Source organism: Lichenostomus cassidix, chromosome 1 (assembly GCF_008360975.1).
Source record: "Lichenostomus cassidix isolate B80296 chromosome 1, HeHo_3.0, whole genome shotgun sequence".
Lineage (NCBI taxonomy): Eukaryota > Metazoa > Chordata > Aves > Passeriformes > Meliphagidae > Lichenostomus > Lichenostomus cassidix.
In genome coordinates this window covers 50135210-50157755 of record NC_139479.1, presented here as the reverse complement: position 1 = coordinate 50157755, position 22546 = coordinate 50135210, and the positions used below count along the sequence as shown (strand labels likewise).

Sequence of the window (22546 nt, the reverse complement as noted above, 5' to 3'; positions counted from 1 at the left end):
AAAGAAAAATTTTGTCACAAAAAGAGTTGTCAGGCATTGAAACCCGGGGCAGTGGTGGAATCACCATGCCTGGAGATATTTAAAAGACATGTAGATGTGGCACTGGGGACACGGTTTAGGTGTGGACTTGGCAGTGCTGAGTTAATGGTTGGGCTCAACGATTTTGAAGGTCTTTTCCAATGTAAATGATTCTACTTTCCAACGAAAGGGCTTGAAGATCACTTCGAAGGCAGGGTGCACTGAACATGAGTTACCAGCTCTTCAACATTAGGTTCAAACAGAGAGCAGCAGAACAGTGTGTGAAGGAAACCACGTGCTTCTGTGGATAGAAACCACAGGTGCTCCATCAGGAAAAGCACACAATGTGAACCACATAGCAGACTGGTATCGACTCCAAAATGCACTGCAAGTGTTTGATAGGAAGCACTGATCACAAGGTGTGTGCAGTACTCTTCATGCTGCTGTGCTCAGCATCTCCAAACTAACTCCAGTGTCACCCTTGACTGTATGAATCACAGATAACTGCATGTTCAAAATGAATGACTTGGCTGAAACAGGAGCTAAAGCAACGAGATACCAATTCCAGAATATGGTTTCTTGGATTGGGTTCTTTAACACAGATATTTACACATCCAACATACCAACTTGCCTACCTAAGCAAACTTTTTCAAACAATTTCACACTTAATTTATTGCTGTCTATCATCCTTTGATTTCCTTGCATTTTATTTGCCAGGGGTTAAATATTGGCTGACTTGATTAAATGGCAAAGCTCCCACTGAATTCAGCATTCTTAGAATTTTGTCCAAATTGTTTTCTTATCCATGCATTCTAGACTATTTCTTTTTATATTTCAAAATATATTTTTAAATAATTTTATTTTATTTCCTTCTGATACTTGAACCACTATAACATTCTTTGACTTTATCATCTGTACCATGCTGATTTTCACATGCCATCTCAATTTAGCATTATCTGTGAAATCTATGTGTTGTCATGCCTTTAGAAGCATCAGAAATCAAAGGTAAACCGCCCCCCATTATTGGAATAATATAATATTGTAACCTATCATATCACTAGTCAATTACAAAGGAACAACTAAACTTGTTAAAAACTGAACTTCTAGAATGAAGTCCATTTTAGTCCATAGTAAAATAATTTTAATTTTCTGTTAGATGTAATAGCAGGCTGAGCCTGTCACTGGAACAAGGAGGAGAATAGAATTTTGGTATGCTGAGAAATTGCTGTATGAAGAAGTTTAATATATACATCTGCTGCTGAAACAAATGATGGTGGCTTCTCTGCAGGCCAAGTCTAGAAAAGCTAATGTTAGCAAGATGTGCAAGACTAAATAACAGGCATAAGGGTCACGCATCTTATTAAAATCAGTACTTTAAAAACTGCTTGCTTTAAACATTTACCTTGACATTGTAGATTATCTTTAATACCAAGCCAGCTCTTCTTCAGCTGACCTCTATTTGAAGCAGCTAAATCCCAGATATATGATTGATTTTTGGTCTTCTCTATTCAAAGAAAAATATGAAGCAAAAATAAAGCTGCAATATATTTAAAATTTATGCTTGCAGAGACAGACTTTGGTGAAATTCATCCAGCTTCATTTTGTGCTGAACAAGATGAGAAGATTGGACAAGATATGTTTTGAGAGGACCTTTTCAACACATAACCTAGATGTTTATAATTTCCGATTTAATAATTTCAACTGTTTAGTATAACATGTTTAGTAAGATTCACAATTTCAGGGTTCTTTTTGACTTGGTGGAACTATTTAAACTGCTGATGTTCTCTGCAATGCCTACCTTTGAGATAATACTATCTTCTTTGTAATTGTTGTTCAAGTTGACATGAAAAGGGAAACAGGATTCATGCAGAAATCTGTTAATTTAGTAGCAAGAATGATATAATTTCATAAATCATTAATGGTCCAGTACTGTAACATTCTCCCGCACCCAGAATTTGGACACACTGGGAAGATAAAAGAGAAGCACAAAAATTATATACCTCTAATAAAAGAGGGGTTGTCCAAAACCTGAAGTTTCTCTAGATGTCAGGTAGTAGCACAACAAAATACTTACTCAAAAACTAACTCACAAGAAAGAAAAATTGTCAGCCATGAGTCCATTGTCTTCCCTTTCCAGTCAGTTCAAAGGATTCAAGCAGAAGAATTTCCATGAGCACAAAAGAAAAGTGAGCAACCTAAAAATTTCAGCATAATATTTTAACAAAGTTTACTTTTCTGTCTTTTGGTTACTATTGAGCTCTTGATGCTTACTAATAAAACTTCGGTAATATCAGCACTAAAGTTTCGTTTTACCTGTCAGCAGATAAGTAACAGTTTAGTAATGCCTCAGGGTGATTGATGGCAAAGTAGCAAAAAATAGCTAGTACTATAAACCCTATTTACAACATGTGAGAAGAACCTTGAAAAGATAATACTATGGATTACCTTTGTGTTATTTTCTATACTTGTTATAAAATTTGTCACGGGTTCTTTAATTGTCTCATTTTCCATTTTTTATGGTCTTTGTCATGACAATAAGTTTTCACATAACTCACTGTCTGCTAGATTGCTTCAAACTATGCAGCAGAAGTCTGAATGCATTGGAGATGCTATAGCATGATCATCCAGCTCTTCAACCCTTGTTCACCTAGTTATAAAATTTGTGAAAGAAGAGCGATAGAAAATTTTATGCCCTCCAAATGAGCACCCATTCCCTACCTGTTATTTTTACAATTTTATTCCTTCTCTTTCCCTGGGTTGTCCACTTAAGGACTGGCTAATTTGATCACAGAGGGCTCAGACATGTGCAGGCCCCTTTGCAGTAACAGTGAACCCCACATTTTCCACTACAGCCCTCCAGAATTCTGGGGTTTTCTCACAAACCCAAAATATCATAAAATAATCCAATTCTTCATTTTCTTTTAATGAAATCCAACACCCTTAAAAAGAGTTAATGGAAGGGGGATCACAAAACAAGCTAGAAGCTTAGTAAGACCCATAAACCCCATTTTCCCCATATCTATTATAATTTTTAAGTCCATTTCAAGTTGTTTTGGGGTATGATTCATGATTTTTTAAATGCCCATGGTTGGCAGTATAGATGATTATTGAAAAGGGTTGATAAAGACACTAAAATCTTCTATTCTAGCAAAGATATTGATGACTCTGGGTGCAGCCTGAGGAACATCCTTAAAGCCTATCTGGCAAAGCTCATGGAAAGTGCTTTCTTCCCTCTCCAGCTGGCTCAATGACTCCATTTCATCCTAGAAAATTGTAGCTTGGCCTCAGTTATTCACATTTGTCACATTTTTCCAACAATAAAGCAACATGATACTTGGGCATAAAGATTTCAACACCTGAGTCCAAAAGCTGTGTAATAACACACATTATGTATTGCTTACATTACACAGATCACTGCAAACACATTTTATTTTTCTGCTGCTCCCTAATTTATTGTTCAGATTTAGGTACATTAAAATATCAAGTAAAGCAAAAGGATGAAGATAGTTTTGTTCTTTGGCACAACTGAACTTTCAAACTTTCTTAAACATAAGTAGACTTCATTTTTCAGAAGATTTGGGGCAGTTCCAGAATCATAAAGCAGCATCCACAGAAAGAAGAACCAGCAGGATTTCACATTCTTCAGTCAAATGTGAGTTCAGAAATCTTGCACAGAAGTCAGCCTGTGCAGAGATGGAAATGGTGCAATATAGTCATTGTTTTGGAAAAAGGAGCAGACATTGACCAAAAACACAGGTTGAACCAGCAGGACAAAATTTTTTACTGTCTGTGGCCAATCCACTTATTAGCTCTCAAGAGAATTATAGTTCCAGAATTTCCCCTTCTGAGAAAAACCTGAAAATACAATACAAAAGCAACATTTGTATCTCCAGCAAGCAAGTAAGTTTTTCAATGTTCAATGCCCAAACATCAGCTAAAGTAGAAAACAATATAAATAACAATAATAATACTCCATAAAGAAGAACAGATTAGTTAGGATCACCTCACCCTTGCAGCATGTTTACACAGGAAAGCAGGGAGCTAAGTGTCATCCCTTCCTCTCCTGTACTGGCTAGTATGATAAGTAGTTAGGTCAGTGATGAGAAAGGAGGTGAGATGCAGTTGGAGTGGATGGAAATTACACATTTAACAGCAAGTATTATGTCTCATTGCCATTATTTTTATCATGTAGAGCCACATTTTAAGGGACTTATAACAGAATGATATTTAGGCAAAAAAGTTCTTTGTTACAATAAAAACGGAGCTTTCAAAAGTGTCATGGACACAGAGAAAAGAGGTCTGAGAAAATGGAACATATGGGTCGTGTGGTTCCCCTGTCACTAGTTCCCATGGCTATTGCCTTGTGCCCAGAGTGCCACACCTGGAGTGTGGCCTGTGCTGGATGGCATCTTCAAGGTCACAGCTTGTGGCTCTGCCCAGCCCTGCAGTCCAGATCTTTCTGGTGGCACAATGCATAAGAATGCTGAGCAGCAATTTTAAGGCAGTGAAGTGCCTTACCTGGGAGCATCTGCAGTTGGATTCCTTTGCCTGAATAAAGCAAAAATGTCATGATCTTAAATCACCTCTGCTAAAACGTAACTCTGTGAAGGAATTTGTGGGGTGAAATGGCAAATGAAAGAAAATAAATTATATTTGGGTGCCGAGAGAAGATCAGGAAATTCTTTCAAAAGGAGGAAGGAAAAGAAGCTCCTCAGCTTTTACCCTCACCCTGTGACTCCCAATATTTGCACATGGAACTTGGATGTTACAAAGGAGACAGAAATTCTTAGCATGACAAGCAGTAATTTACATAAATTTGGTCTCCCAAGAGCTGACTTTGAGGAAATATTGCCACATCTATTTCTCATATTTTCATCTATGTTGACTGTAGAAACTGCACTCAGTGTTCCCAGATAAAAAGTAGCAATCCAAGACCATAATAAAGGGGGGAAAGAAAAGGAAAACAAAAGCCCTTAGATAGTAAAGTATGCACTCATATATTCCATTCCTGGATATTCAAAAGCAAATTGGAAAACAAATATATATATAACTTTTGTTTGAATTTATATTTAGCATTGCTAGGTTTTATTTGGCAATGAGTATTTGGCAGAAGTTTATCAAGCCAGTTATTCAACAAGCAAATCCCTTATCTTGAACACAGCCTCAACTTCTTAGTTCGATATTTTGTTCCCAGCAACAAGATGGGAGTTTTAGTTTGCTGTACATTTCACTTTGACCATACTGTAACAGGTCTGTTTAACAGAGGGGGAAAAACACAAGGAAAATATATTTGAAATGATACAATGAAGCATTGTTCCCTTAGTGTCATTGAACATGGGCCAACTATAGCATTCCGGGGTAAATACAGAGCTCTGACATTTAACTCTGATATTACAGAGCAATGTTTTCAAAGAGTCACATGCTTGGTAACTGTAGCACATTTGCAATTGTCTTTGAAGTTTAATCTCAGTTCATGCTACTAAAGAGCCATGAACGTTTATTTTTAAGTTGTTATATAAAATGTCTTTTTAAAAAAATTATTCAAAGAAACATCTCCAAGTATGAAATATTTCAAACTGAAAGCTGCTAATTGTGTAACTTCAGTATAGTGGGACTTTTTTAAGTAGTTTGTTTGTTTGTTTATTTGTTTGTTTTTTTGTGCAAGAGAAAAAGTGTTTCTTGGTTTATGGCAGTTTTCAGGTTTTATTTTTAAGTTGTTTTAAGGGAAATAGGAATTTTAAGTGTATCTATTGTGAAATACAAATAAGACTAGAACAGATGATCCCACTAAGCCTAATTTTCTCAATAAAGCTCTGAAAAAAATTATAGTGAAACTATAAAGAGAAAGGATAATGTACTATTACTGAATTGCTAACACATGCCAGTATTGCAGTATTTGGTTTAAAAAACCCATTTTGCTTAACATCATATACGTCTTAGACAAATGAATTCACTTGGGATTACTGTGGGATTGGGGTCTGATCAGAGCAAAGCCATTTGCAACCTTCTGTGACAAGAATTACTGTGTGTTGCTACCCAAACATGACCACATCTAATGCTTCCATTGAACTGCTGTAATGTGGTCACCACTGCTGAAACTTCTCACATCCTCTGCCTCCCACTCGTCTCTGCTTGGCATCGCTCTTCCACTTCATCTCTAACCTCACCAAAGAGTGTGTTTAGAGTCACTATTGAGAATTTTCTTTCAAATCCATGTTAGATCTCTAAAATTGCCCTCTGCTGAAACTCCCAGTGACCTCAGTTTCCTCACTGGTAAAACTCACAGTCAATCTTTGTTTGCTCCTCAAACATCTTCAAATCAAGTCTTCCCTTGATAATCCAGTTTGCTGTCCTAGTCCTCTTACTTCTTTGATTGCATGGTTTTTTTTGTTTGTTTCAGTTTTTTTGTTTGTTTGTTTCTTTGTTTGGGGGATTCTATTGGGTTTTTGTTTGTTTGAGGGTTTTTGGGGGTAATTAATTTTTTCTTTAGAGTCTCTCATTCAACCTCTAACTTTGGGAATGGAGAATGGTTACAATCCCTGCTACTCTAACTTTAAGAAAATCCCACACACAAATGCAAATTCAATGATGATGTTTATGCAGTTAAGACCTAGCCAGCACACTGGGCTGGTAAGTCTGGCCAGTAAAACTGATTTTCTTCTTTTCAACACAACTTTCTAAGTTTCTAAACTCTGTTTAAAGGGCTAAGACATTCTTGTTCTTTCTTTGCTATTCCTTTTCAGCTTCTCTGGACAGTACTTCAGTATATATTTCAAATATCATGCTTATCACTCTGGTGGAAGTTTTACTTAAATTTTGTAGATTTTCTATGTGTATCTTCTTAAAGACACAGACTTTTTAACGTATTCAAACAATTAGGAATTTTTGCCCAGTGTTTAATCCTCTCAGTCTTTGATTATGGCAACATTTCATGACAAAAGCAAGCCTTCCGTTTTCCAAGGCTGTTTTTTGGACCATATAATCTCTTTTTGGAAATTCTTCCCCTAGCTACATCATTTACCACCAGGGCCCTTCATGGTCTAGCCTCCACACTATTTTTTCCCTCTGTATTTCAGAGTGTCAGCTCCCAACACCAGCCAGTGAGCAAAGCCTGTGCCCATCATTCATTTGTTGCATCCTCAAACACTTTGTTTCATGCTACCCTTCATGCTTGGGAGCTCTCCATAAACATCCACCTTCAAGCCCATTTGCTGCAAGGCCTCTAAAAGACCTGGCAGCATTTAAGTTGGCAGAGCTGGCAACACTTCTCATCACACTGACTTATAGTTTCCTGCTACTCCCTCATCTGTCTATATCAATCTGCTGTGTTTTTTTAGTTTTAGATTCAAAACTTGAAATACCCACCACCAACTTTTTGTTCTGATTTTGTCCAGCACCTAGCACAACTGGAATATGGTTCATGGCAGTGGTTTACAGCAATTCAAATAATAGGGACAGAACATAGCTTTTTCATATCTCTGTGAACTAGTTTAAGTTGTACTTCATACATTGCCTATGAGATTATAAGCATCCTATTTTCAGGTTACAGAACACATGTGCTAACATCTCCAGGGATGGAAAACAGACTAATGCTTCTGGCTCTCAATCCAGCTTTGTATCTTGGTAATCCATCCTACTTGTTAAATCTGTAGGACTGTTAATTAAATTTGTAAGGTACCAAAGGGTGCTGATTGAGATGAACAAGGATATCAGTCACTGAGGGATGGGCTCAGAGGTCTCCATCTCAGCAGAGTTATTAAGTAATGTTGTGCTCTATGTCTATGATAAAAACTGTCAGGCAGCAGTTTGGTGGCAAAACACACTACAGAAGTAAGATTTCTCTGAGATAAGCTTTGTTCAAGAGAACCACCCAAAGTGAACTTATCGGATTTATTTTAGATTTGATTAGGCCACTATCTCTCAATGGATATGAGCACTTGCAGGTCATAATGAAAGTGAAAATTTTGATCTTTTTTTCTTTTTACCATTTTGAAACACAAAATCTCCGGAAGAGATAGGCAGCCTTACGTATTGCACGAGGCAAAGAAGAGAGAGCATCAACTAGAATATACCAGTTATTTCTAATAAATGCATCAGACTACTTCCTTGCTGCAAACAGATTCAACAAGATTAAAGTTGACTGCAATTTCCCAAACACTTTTATCCAAGCTGCAGCATTAACTTACTGTTTTCCTCATTTTTGCCTAAAGCCTAAGAGCATTTTGCTACTAAATCATGTACATGAACAAAGTTAATTGCATTTTTAAGTCTTATTAACATACAATTAACTCTGAAATTTGAGGATATTAAGGCTTAACTTACTTTCTACATTCTAAAAATATGAAATAAAATTGAACATTTGTGAGGACAGGCATTTTCAATTTGAATTTTGTGTCTAAGAAATACAATCACATCAGGCAAGGAAATGGGTTAAAAACGTACTCATAGCAGAGTATTTTCATTCAGGAGTTTATATTCCTTAGAAAGGTAGACCTAAATAGCTGTAAATCTGATTAAGAAGTTAATTATGAGGGAAAAGAGCTAAAAAGTTAGGAGAAGAAGAAGAAATATCATTGATTTGACAACGATGGCTGCCAGAAACAGCTTGCAAATCATGGAACTACACAGGGACGAAAAGTTGACTCTAAATTATGGTGAGACTGGGTCTCTCTAAATCACTGGGGAGCAAAATTATTTTAGTAGGCCTTTAATTTTCAGTTATTGAAAGTCAACATGATGGCAAATAGTTGCAATGTTTTACAGCAGACCATCATGAAAGCATTTTATTTTTCACTTCCCAAAAATGTATGAAAATTTCAAACAGAGGTGATAATCAATCATCTCACCAATCATACAAAAAGCAGCTCCATTCCCAAGTGAGGTATGGATTCACAGGATAATGAAGGAGATGCACAAAGTCATCTGCTCAGAATATCTTACAGTCATAATGCCTTTATACAAGGACTCCCAGGTGCTGGACCAGTCATGAAGATGTTTTACTTTAGCAAAGGCAGCAACAATAAGAAAGGAATATTCACTAAAACCAGCAACCTCTTTCATCCTTACCTCCCCCTCTCCACCCCTTCCCCCCCATCCCACTAAAATGTCATTTTCTAAATACAGAATTTCCGTCTTGGTCAGGTAACTGCTGGCTCTTGCACTAAAATAATCAATAGCAACCTAATAAAATGTTTGCAGTACCACACAGGACAAAATTCCTTCTCCTTTTCACTTTCTCTCTCCAGACATACAGAATCCTACCTACAGCTATGTCTCTAGTTCCCAAAACAGCAATAAATACTAAGCATAAAGGTGGCAGTAAAGTTTTGCTTTTTCCCAGAGCACAGACAAATATCTCAGGTCCACGAGCATTGGCTGTTTGGAGCCCAAAATCTCTCATGAGAACAGGGCCCTATCTTCTGCAAAATTTCCCTTGTGTATCCAGCCAGTGAAAAAGCTGAAGACAGCAATGCTGTCCACCTTCAAGACTGAGCTTTGACCCAGAGAGAGGGGATTTACTCTGCTGGTGAATAAAACAGGGCCAACATAAAAGCTCAAAAATTTTCCCATGATTTTTCCGATTGTCTGTTGCCATATACTCTGGCTCCTTCCAGGCTCTCATTGGTCTCAAGGATAACACACAGGAGCAGCAATTACAAGGAAGCATTTCCAGTATTGTTTTGGCTATGGTCACCCTTTCTTAGAGGCAGAGAAGAAAGAGTATGCAAACCTAATTTAGCCTTTTGGGCTGTCTGAAATGCTACTAGCACTAAATGATGGAATTAGGAGCTGAATCTTTCACATCTCAGTCAAGTTAACCTGCCAAAATGTCCCTGGCTTGCTCTAGAACAACCTCTCAAGCCAAGCTGAAAGCAAAGCCTTTGGATTTGCTTAGTCCTTGACCAGATTGTTTGTCCAGATTGGCATGACAATGCCAACAGAGTGTTTTGGAGACATACATACTGTCCAGATTGGGCAAAAGTGACCTTCAGATATCTTTGATCAGCTTTAATGTGGAAACAATTCCTAGTTGCTATGAGATTGGACTCAGTTTTGACTTGTAACTAGAGCTATGCAAATGATTTTGGCTCAATAGGCTCAAGCTCCAATCTTTTATCCTCTTAAATCTATTTTTTTTAATCTGCATTCTTTTTTTTTTTCAAAAGAAATTATTCTTATCCTAAAGAATTGATGTCAAAAAAGAGACATAAAAATAGCATTTTTTTAAACTTTTTTTTAGTTGCTGTTTAAGTTTTGTTCACCAAATTAAAAAACAGTTTTTTGCCTTTTTTCAGAGAATTTGTTATTTTCAAAATTATTTTGTTTGAATTTTGCATATTTCCAAAGATAATGCCCCCCTCTTTTCCAGAATTCTACGTTGTTTTGGAAGAGGACATGTGTGGTATTATTAAAGGTGATACAGCAAAAAAAAGGTCTGCTGGTAATTCTCAGGTCCTGTCAATGTCGCGAGCATGATTTCTTTATATTACTACTCTCAGTGACACCATTTTTACATTTATATGCTTATATGCAACCCACAAAGGATCAGATAATACATACTATTTAGATAGCAAAATTGAGAAGGAAAAATTAAATATCTGTTTTTCAGAAGAGCAGGCTTGCCTGCAAAAACTCAAGAGAGGCTCAGAAATATGCCAAAAACTTGGTATCTGAATACAGAAATGACTATTCTTTTTCAAAATATATATTGGAACCTCAAGGCAGGAGAACTCATTTTCACAATACATAGTATATGTATTTCCTAGCAACAAAATCAGGATGGCAATGTACATTAAAGGGCACAGGATAATATTTTGTCCAATTTTAGCTCCAAGCACAGACATCTAAAGCTGCTGCTTTTTTGTTGGTTTTTTTTGTTTGTTTGTTGATCGACAAATTTTTGGCTTTTGGGATTTTTTTAATGAAAGCCCAAAAAAGCGCACAAAAGAAATCTTGTGAGCAAAAAGACAAAAAATTACTAGGATGTCCAAAAGCAAAATAATAGGGTAATGCTGGCAAAACTTATTGCTGAACCAGTTCCCTTCCCTTAAATGAAACTTTACAGTGTTTTAGTTCCCTCCCCACTTTATGTAAAAATGTGAAGAAGGAATGACCCTAACTAGATCACACTCTTCGAGAGTCTAAATCCCTCTGTTGGATATAAGGACTCTTCAAAGAGGATAACCATAATGCAAAATGAGGTTATTCTGGATCCAATTCAAGGGAATGAGCCAAGCATGATTAGCACCATAAGGCTGCATCTACAGAACATCTTGTACAAACAGTATTAGAAATATTAAGTCAGGAGGACACAGGAAAATACAAGCACAGTGATTTTAGGGAAGCTGACATTGATGGGAATTAAGTACTACAGAACATATTGATTCAAATTTCATAACAGTGTTACAGATATGCATAATAAAATTCCATAGGTCAAATCTACTTCCCCAGATTTGGAAGTGCCTACAAAAGCAGCAACAACAAAGCAAAAAAACCAACAAAAAATACCCCAAAACAAAACAAAACACAAAACAAATAAAAAAACCCCAAAACAAAACAAACAACAAAACAAACCAAAACAAAACAGGAGAGGACAATTAGTCATCAATAATGCTGAAAGGACAAAGGTTTGTAACCTCTTTCTTCACCTCTGTCTTTACCAGCACTGTTGGGCCATCGGCCTTTGGAACAAAAGCTCAGGTTGGTGCAAAGACAAATCCACTGTCAGTGAAGGAAGAGTTGGTTTGTTAACTGTCACAGCAGTTTTTTTTAGGAGCTTGACCACTAAAAAAAAAAAAAATGGAGACTCCCTTTTTACACAGAGACACATTGAAAAGATGAGGGGTAGTGGATACAAGTTACTCCTGGGGAGATTGTGACTGGACAAAAGAGAAAAATTTTTCACAATATTAACAATCATCCACTGGAATAATTTCCCCAGGAAAGTGGTGGATTACCTAACATTGGACAGTTTTAAGATTCAGCTGGACAGGGTGCTGAGTCAATATGTGGTTTTGCTGAGAAAGTTTGGACCAGAAGATCCTTGAGGTCCCTCCCAACCTGGTGTTCTCTGAGTCTATGAAAAAAAATTAAAAAGTAAAAAAAACCCAGAAAAAACTAGGTAGGATTTAACATAAATATTGCCATTTGCAAAAAGGCATAGTTGAAGAGCTTTCATTTTTTTTATTGTACTGTGAAGTTCACTGTGTTTGAAATCAAAGAATATTATTTCTCAGACATTATAGTCTCAGGCTCTGCCGTCTCTATTTCATAGCATAGATGCCTTTTCCTCCATGCCTTCTTCTGGTTAGAAATGTTACCCACATACAGCTTGCAGCCAAATTAATTTTCTTACCTTCTACCAGTTCTGGCCTCTACCAGTAACTGCTTTAACTCGTGCAAATGACAATCTTTACACAGAAGCTGCCAGAACCTCCACTTTTATGCATCTTGCTCCACTTTGTACAAAATTGTGCTATGTCAACATATATATTTCAGTGAAGCAAACCTATTAAAAATTAACATTGTTTTATCTACTGAATGAAAATATTTCTTACATTAAATGTTTAAATAGCCAGTGAAATTAAGTTCAACACTTATACTAAGATGTTTTTAAAGCTTCAAACACAAACAATCATAAGAAAAAATGTTCTTGTTTAATCTACAAAATAAGTACATTTGATTTTAATTATCTGGATAATGACCAATCAAGTACATCAGGCACATCTCTTCCAAGAGATAATGAAAGGAACAGAGGAGCAAACAATATCCCTGAGAATAGACCAACACATTCTGACTCTAAGGATGACTCCAGTAATGAAAATCTGTCTGCTGCAAATGACTCATCTTCTGAGGACTGCATTGAAGACGTTGAAAATCAGGATGATGCATGTGAAAATGAAATTATCAATATGAAGATGAGGAACAGCAGTCTATCACTGAGGAGCTATTTGATAATAATGAAATTGAGGAAACAGCTAGTGGGACAGAAAAAATTGAAAGCAGGGAAAATGTCAGTGATTATTGTGAATCAGTAACTATTTCTTTAAATGTACGAGGGAGATGTAGAAGACAGTAAGGAAATGCACTAAACAATGATGTTCCTGATGCCATAATGAACTGGAAGGACTGAAGATGTTAAATTAGAAATAAATAAATACAAATCCAACAAAAACCCTTGTTGATGAACAAAGACTTTTAGCACACTGCATTCAGATCTGCACAGCAGCACAGCAACATTATTACTATACCCAGATCCCAAGAGGGGCTGAAAAGAATGAATCCATGGGAAGTATAGGTGCTTAGCCTCCCTTGGGATTTGACTCTTCATTTTCACTGAAATCAAGATAGACTGTTGACTAGACAAGGAAATAATTTTCTGCTTATCTTCACATGAGCTGTAGGTCCTAGCAGCAATACTGATGAAAATGTACCTGATGAAACACCACCACAGGAAACTAATGATCATAATGAATCCACTTCTGCTGCTGAAGTACAAACATCCTAGAACATACATCTGTTTAAAAACAAAAACAAACAAACAAAACCCAAAACCAGCTGGGATTTTTTTTTAATACAAACAAGTATTTTCATTACCAGTGTCTTCCTGCTTGATGCATTTACTCATGGTCCTTCTTTTTACCCTCTTTAAACACATTTTTCATAAAAGGTCTTTAAAAATATTAATGTTTCTATCCCTCATTGTCATACCTCCACAGAGATTTCCAAAGACTTTCACTTTCTACTGTCTCTGTCTAATTGTCATTGTGTAATGGCTGATTAATCTCTTTCTTTTCCATCTAAAGATAATCAGTGGTTAACTGGTATAAAATATCAGTTCCTGAAGCAGTTAATGCTCTGTCAGACCTATTTTTAGAAAATTTTAACTTGACCATAAATGATCACCTTCATCTGATTTTAAACTAGAATTATTATTTACAATATTCTGTTAGAGAATTTTAGGAACCAAAATAACACAAAATTGTTACTGAACTTTTAATCAAATATGTCCTTCATAATTTCATAGCAAGTGTTGCTTTTTTTTCTAGGCTTCATCAGTGTTGAAGTGTTGGGCCATATTTTATTTTTTAGACAACAGGATAAAAAACAAACCAACCAAAAAAAAATATTCTTTTACACAACACAAAACTAAATTGTGTAACTCATATTAGATGTTGCAGAAGTCACATCAAAGCAAAGCCACATTAAAACGTCATTTGTTTAAAAGCAATTACATTTAAAAGAAGGGAAGAAAAGTGTTTTAGAACTGTTAACCATTAATGCTGCAGGCAAAATCAGCAACTGAAGACCCAACACATGCATAGGACACTTTGCTAATGGCTTATCTAATTACATGCATTGAAATTGTGTGAATGCCAAAGAGAATTTTTGTAAAGCAAGAATTTTATCTCCAGATGGAAAGAAGTAAGTCAGCTTTTTTTTTTTTTTTTTGGAGGAAAGAGAAGAGCTTTAAACTTCAACACGTTTTAGATATGAAAGCCAGGTTGTGTCTCAGCATAAGTAAGCGATGAACTAACAGTTAAAAAGGGTCAAGAAAGCTGGAGCTGTAATTGAGTATGTGTCTAATGGTGATTGAAGCAGCAAGGACCACTAGGAGTGTAAAACCATCTTAGAAGCCAAACCTAAGGAGACAGTCAAAAAAAGTGGAGATGAACAAAAGTTACAGCTGTAGGTGTAAACAATGCACTGGATATAAATGAGAGATAGTGTGAATAAAGGAATGAAAAGTCACAGCAGCAGCAAAAGTGGCATTCAACACATGGGTTTATATGTGGAGAGGGGAGATAAATGTTTGCTGAGAGATGTGTACAGGTAGTTGATTTCAGAAAATGTTACTTCTCCCCTAGGATAGGGAGATTAGAAAATAATAGAAATGGGTAGTAGAAGCCACATGGACATTTCAGGAAGATGCTGAGAATCTATGGATGACCACAAACTTGTGAGGCCAAGACCAAAGATCTTATAAATTGGGAATTTGAGCAGATCACAGATTGGACAGAGAAGAGATAGAAGAACATGAGGAAGACTAAAATGAAGGGAGAGCCTGGCATGCACCATTTAATTTCTTTTTTATTTTTATATAGGCTACTGGAGAAACAGATAGATGTGGTACCAAAAGTCCAAGGAGGAAATATCAAGCCTATGATTAACAGAACTGACTGCTTTGGCTCAGTTCCCCTTCCCAAATAATGAAAATATTTATAAGATAGCTGTCAGCTTTTTTACACTCTTGTCTGAAGTTCTGAACAAGAAAACAAGTATTACTTTTTCCCTTTTACTTAAAAATATCATGAAGCTAAAACAGTGAGGGCAAAACTCTCAATTAAATTTTTCAAAATATGTATGCATCACATGAAAATGCAAAAATAACAGATGGGCTGTTTCTGGACAAGCAAAGAATTCGAGGGCAAAAAAGGGATAGAGACTTGTACACACATATAGCAAAAGCACTGATGTAAATTGATGCTACCTGGTTACTGTGTGGTGAAGTATATTGTATTTCAGAGTATTATCTGTATCATTATTCAGGTCAAAGAACACATTTAAGGTATCTTTTATGATTCTTGGGCAAACTTAGATGAATAAAGAATGAGCTGAGTAGTTTTTGATACTGCAGATGTGTAAAAATCAAAGGAAAAGAGCTTCCATTCACTCCTTTGAGCTTTCAGGATGCCTTTAGGTCTTTCCACTAGCAGACAGAAGTCCCTTAGAAGGATCAGAAAACAATATACCATTGGGAGCAATTTGATATCTGTAATTCAGTTGGTCTTTTAAAAAAAACCCCAAACTTTACTGATGAACAAATTTAATGCAAAAATGCTTAAGATAAAACAAGCATTTTAGATCTCTTAGTTTTGCAAAGTCAAGCATACAATTATGTTTTATTTGAAATAATGCAAATTATCTTACATTATCAAACCAGCTTGGCTATGTAACCAAGCACTCCAAGGGCTTGTCTGACTATCATAGACATAAGAATAGGACAGAAAAATTGTCAGTGCTACCCCACAATTTTACAGAATGCAAGCAGACGAAAAATATTCATGACACCTGTGAACACTGCTTTTTAAACTAACTCCTCTTTAATATACAGAGGACTCATGCAAAGACTGCAAAGCAATCCACACTTAGTATGTTTTTAAACATAACCAGTATGTGCATCAGGAAAGAAGCATACATAACCAATGTGTACATCAATAGCGTTGAGGCAGCAATCTGGTTTTAGGAACACAGGACTAGGAGGGACCAGGCAGGTCCTCGTCCCAGATGCCAACAGCTGTGGGCAGCAGACACTAGGTTGGAGGAGCTCTGCTGAGCCTCCACTCCAAAACCACCACACCCAAGAACAAGTGGACTCTGCTCTACAGCTGTGATAGCATTTTAGATTGCATTAAAAATTTAAATTTTGAAGTTTAAAACCTTAAAATACCCTTCCTATAGAAAGACAATGTTATTTCTTAGCACCTGTTCTGCAGGTATGAAAGAAGATGACTGCCTTCAGGAAAAAGAAGAAAGATCCTGTTAAGGTTTCTCAGACACATTACACTGTTACTATTGTCTCAGTTTTGTCTTTACTTTCCTTTGTTTCCTCCAAAACAGTAGGACAGTTTTTCTGTCCTGAAAAGTAAAGAGGAACCTTCTGAAGGGACTTTGCTGAGAACAGATGATTCAGTATTGCAGTTTTGCCTCTTCAGGCTTGGTACTCTTAAAAAGATCTATCTCAGCTAACTTCAGCTATTAAAAAAATTAAATCTGTCACCTGAGGTGGCTACACAGCATCTTCTCATTAACTATAAGGAAGAATAGCACATTCATAGGGCAAGATAAATGCATAGGATAGGTAAGAAAGGGGACTCTTTGAGAGCAATCTTTAGGGGGACAACATTTTTGGCCATCTGCTGAGTAGTGCTGGATTCCAGGGTCTTGCAGGGAATTTCCAAACGTGAAGGGGTGGTGGGGACGGGGAGTAACCCAGTGTGTCCCTCTGTCATATTGTTTTATTCAGACACACACACACACACACATAGATGCAAACAGAGGGTAGCTAATTGTGCTCAGCAAACACAAGACTGCGAGAGACTTTGACCATAATTGTTCAGCAATACATTACTGGGGGGAGATAAGGAGAACAGCTATAACTGAATTTAAATGGAATTAACACCTGACTTTTGAACACCTACGAAACACTGAGCAGCCCTTTGAATGTTGATGAGGCACCATTTACCATGAGGTGTAGCCTTCCTCTTCCCCTACCCCTCACAGATAAAGCTGTGCTCCATCTCCTCTCATAGCCTAAGACCAGCCATTGGAAAAACAGCTAACCTTTGCATTCCCAGTTCCAGTAGAGAGTGTTGGATGGGCACCCGAGTGATGGTAAGTGCTGTTCTGGAATGGGTGCCTGTACAGTGCAGTTATAGACATCTTGCTCTTCCTTTTGTTTTTTCTTTTTTTCTTTTTCTCTTTTATTGTCCTTTCTTTCTCTTTCTTTCCTTTTCTCTCTCTCTTGCTCCCTGTACCCACTGGAAATTTGGCATCAAATGGCTGAGAAGCCAAGTCTGAAAGCCTTAGAGCTGCTCCCTATTTAACTGCTGCCGTCAAGACCAGTGAAGTAGAATAGGAAGGGAAACAGGAATTTCCCCTCCGAAGTTTTGCTTTAGTGATCCTGCCATGACAGCACTTCAAAGAGAAGCTGTTCCTTCCCCTCCCAGGCCAGCTTCCACCCTCAGCAACTCTGCAGAGCAGCTGGGCTCATTAAAGCCCTAACAGCACAGGAAATGGCACAAAGAACTAAATGAAGTTAAGCACTTAATTTATTTATTTTGATGTATGAATTAAACAACATTGTCATAAATCTCGTAGCAAGTCCTGGCCACATCAGAAAAAGAAGCCAGCCAACATTTCTGAGGGAAAATTGAAAGTCTCTTTAGTTCTCCAGATAAGAGTTTTTCTTTGTCAAACTTCATCCCAAAATCTGCTTCACAACAGGCTGATTTAGATCAAGGCAAAACTACAAAGGGGAAAATCCCTACGGAGAAGACCCCAGATCCTTTTTAAAACAACTGGGTTCCAAATCTGGACAATAGGCTAACAAAAGGATGCTACCTCTTTAAATAGGAATTTTAACTCATCCCTTTCTAATTATTCATGTAAATTAAATTCTACAAGTGAAGAAAAATTCATAAAAGTCATACTTATTCATCTCAGAGGGAGATCTGGCACATGAATAGTGCCCATAACCTCAGAAGGTGAAATGTAGAAAATATCACAGGCAACTCCCACCTCAAGTTAACTGAACCAAAAAAAGGGAGAATCTTGATGTGAAGGAGACTTGAAGGAGATCCTCCCTAATCGCTTCTTAATAGACTCACAGTCCTGACACAGGAAACAAATCAGAAATTCTGAGGACATGTAATTGTTAATCACTAGCATTCACTATCAAATTCAGTCAGAACTTAGAAGCACAGACAGTGAACATTGTCACACTGAAAAATAAGACTTATTGCTAAGGGTATTCACAGACTTCTGTAGCGTACTAAAGCAAAAGCTCCAGCCATGACAATGCCATTGTATTTCCATAGTTATTTATTTGCCTCCAGTGAAGAGAGGGTGGAAAAATCATTATCAGTTGTAATCAATATATTTCATAAGCAATCTTTTTCTGTAGGATTTAGCAATATTAGATTTATAGTTCTAACCTGTTCAAAATACTTATTAGACTTTCAAAAGATGAAACAGACTGAGCTTCCTTGGGAAACAAAAAATGACCAGAAGAAAGAAATTGAATTAATAGCTCTTACCACACCACCACACTCTGTATTAATGAACATTGTGTCAGAATGACATTGCAACTTGGAAAACTGAAATTCAATATATTTTTTTTCATCTTTCATCTCCTAGAAAAAGAATAGTTGGGTTGTATAAATCAGCTAGAATGTCTGCGGAATAAGCCATGAAACTTGACACAAAAATGGTTAAAAGTATGAGAGAAAACTATATTAAGGATAATTAGGCACGTGTTTACTCAGTGCCAAACCAACAGACCCAAACAGGCCTCCTTTTCATTAAACCTTCCTGTCCAGAGGCATGAAAGAATCCCACACTGGGGTTTTCTCTGCCCAGAAAAGCTACACTAACAGAAGTGGTGTAACCCCTGGTGAGGTTTCCAGATCATGTATGGTTTGTTGTTTTATTCCACTAAGCCTTTCCAGTATAAATAGAGCTTATCCTGACAAAAGAGTGCTTTACTTGCTAAAACTTCCTAAGCCAGGTCTTCAAACAGGAGCTCTATTAGTGAATGCAGGTTTTTTTCCTTTGGTGTTGTCACTGTCTCTACTCTTCACCTCCTGTCAAAATTGAAATATTGTGAAAAGTAAAATTCCATTCTGGACAGCACAAAATACAAACCGAAATTGCTAGCATAGCCTTCAACCTAGTGTGAATACAATCAGAATATATGTGTGTATATATATGTGTGTGTGTGTGTGTGTGTGTACCAGAAGAGCTTCACTCTTACAGAATACAAAAAGATTACTCTTGTACAGAACTTTCATATCTGTGTCTGTCCATCTAACTTTTCCATACACATATGTATGTAGACACACACATTTACCATACACAGATATGTAACTGTATCCACAGCCAAATTGCATCAGTGTAAGTGTACTCACAAAAAATACAGATTACCCCTCCACCAGGTAACAGAACAACACAGATTTCAAGTGTAAGCAGAGCCTAACACAATACCAGAATTACAATGTTAGTCAGGGATGAAAGTTCCCGGAAACATCTTTCTCTTTAATTGGGCAAGTTGCTGGTTTCCCTTCAGTGAGTTTCCTGACAGGAACCCCTATCCTCAGAAGGTTTGCTGCTTACAATTGCCTGCTTCAGCCTCTCCTTGCATCTAATTGCCAGCTTTCTTGTGTTGCAGATAGAAAGACTGATTACCAGGTGTAAGGGATGGGATGGATTTTTCCCATACCAACAAACTTCTCTGTGTAGTTTTGGGGTTTTTTTAATATGTTCTACTGGTCTGGTTTTGTTGGTATTTAAATGAGCATTACTGCAGCCTTGGGCAGCTCTGCTGGTGAGGAGGTTGGAAGGGTTCAAAGGGCTCTGCACCCCAGTAAGACACTGGCAGGTGTATAGATATAGATATAGATATAGATATATAGATAGATAGTTATAGATACAGATATAGATATATTGATAGATATAGATAGAGAGAGAGATAGATAGATAGATATAGAAGTAGATATAGAAATAGATATAGATATAGATATATAGATAGATACAGATATAGATAGATATAGACAGAGATATCAGGACAAGGAACATGTTTCTGCACCTTGGCAGGTTCATGTCTCACTGTGTCTTCTGCCCCTGCAGAATCCCTTGTGAGGGATCAGGGGAAGTATGGCTGTTACTACATACCACATTAGAACTTATTATTCCCAAGAGAGATCCAGCTTTGCCAGCAACATTATCTGGTTTTACTCCAGGGAGATTAACAACTGTTAAATACAGCTATAGCATCCTCATTTAGCCAAGAACCACATCTCTTACCAGGTACAGACTCAGGGCTGGCTCTGCTCACACAGCTACACCTTCATAACATATTTCTTTTGGAATTTCAGGGGATACTGAAGCTTTTCTTTGTGACCCAGCTATTCCAAACTCATTTCTGGAAGGTTTATTTACCTCTTCCGTGGCACAGTGCTGTGAAGTATAACTCCATGTGAAGACAGGTGGGTCATGCAGGAGAATAACCCACCCTGGGTAGTCTGGGTGCTTGCTATTCTTGGAGCCTTGCAGAAACTTGTACAAAATCCTCTAAAGATTGCTAGTGAAAAGCTGAAATTCCCCTCACTATGACTGATAGATTTCACAGGCATTCCCAAACTCATTCAGAACTGGCTAAACCTATCCAACAGTAACAACATTAACGTGGCATACTTTCCCAGCACAGATAAAAGCAATATTACTGAGAGGTCAACAAGGTAGAAAAAAATTTATAACAGTAAAATATTAAATTATGTCTGTTGCAACAGCCACAAAACTTCACAAAATTTTTTCCAACTATACCGTATAGCTTAAGTTTCTGTTGCAGGGATTTATTCCAGTACAGTTAGATGACAGATCAAAACTGGCCTTACAGCTAGTTACAAACTTAACTACGAAGACACTAGTGTGCTTCCATAATTAGCCCATCAAACAGGGAATGTACTTGTCAGCCAGTGAATGCATATACAATTATTCAGCAATGTTTAAAGGAGCAAAGGAATAAACATGATCAAAGAGCATCCAAGAATTAGGGATATATCATTTTAATCTCTGAAAATTGCACTACACATCAAATGCATGACAAACAGAAAAAATAACAGACAAATCTGATTTATAAAGTTTGAATACCACCTAGGGGTTATGGTGACATCATGCAGCAAAAATAAGAAACTGAAGATTAATTTTCACCTTCAAAATTCACCAATTTTTATTATCTGTACATTGAAATGGATCTCAAAACTATGTCTTTCACACCCCTCTGACTCCTTTGTACGGTTTTCATTAACTATTCATATCCCACAGACTGGGTTTCCAAGCTGTTGAAGGAAGTCACAACCTATCATGGTAACTACAGTTATTTGGTTGTCTCCACATTCTTCGATGCATATTTTCAGTTGATCATGAAACCAGAGCTACTTTTCCTTATTGCTGAAACTTAGCTACTTTCAGCAGAGCTCCTTCCAGAACTTTTAGGTATGTGTGAAACACGGTAAATATATGAGTGATTTCTGTTGTTTGATCATACAGGTTAAGCAGCTCTCAAACCTCACAACACTTGTCTGCTCCAAGTGCTCATACCTCTGCACAGGTGAGATAAGCTGGCACAGTCTCTGTGGGTGCATTTCCTTGCAGAAATGCACTGGTTCCTGGCTCGTGCCACATGGTATCAGCCTCTAGCATCTACACAGATATGAAAGACTCACACAACAATTCTCCTTGTTATCAGGTGTTTGGATCTTGAGCTGTTCGATTGAATTACATCAACCGTGGTGTATTTACACCAGTTGGATACCAAGGCATTTGGGTATTTTTTTGAGCCACAGAAATCTAGAAAGAACAAAGAGGGCAATCCTCAGTGCAGCCCCGTTCAAAAGCAAAAACACTGGCACGCTCTTTATGTTTGTTTTTATGCATGTTAAAGCAAAGCAACCAGCAGGCAAAAAGTCCATCTACATTCTGCCTCAATTTTTTATTTCATGCTAAGATTAAGATGTGACTGTCGCTTGTCCCTCCTACTCTTGTTTTAAGTGGGATGAACCAGCTCCAAACCTGGTTTGTATTGCACCTCTCCAGGTGGCAGGTGGGGAAGGAGATCCATGCAGCCAGAAAGGACGACCTAGATGAAACAACAGAATGGGACAGTGTAGCTTCTGTACAGGGCCATTAACAGAGTTTTACACATAATGATATTTATGGACCACAAGTCCTTTCCTTGTGAAGCTTCTAT

At 37.2% G+C, this 22546-nt stretch overlaps 1 long non-coding RNA gene across 1 annotated transcript; it reads right to left on the bottom strand.

Annotated features, from left to right (window-relative positions):
* Window positions 1–3696: 3696 nt before the first annotated feature.
* On the bottom strand, window positions 3697–22209 carry LOC146444650 (uncharacterized). The gene is made up of 3 exons (XR_014850228.1): window positions 22023–22209; window positions 13452–13521; window positions 3697–3873 (listed from the first exon to the last, which is right to left on the bottom strand). It is a non-coding gene; the product is annotated as an uncharacterized LOC146444650 (long non-coding RNA).
* Window positions 22210–22546: the final 337 nt, after the last annotated feature.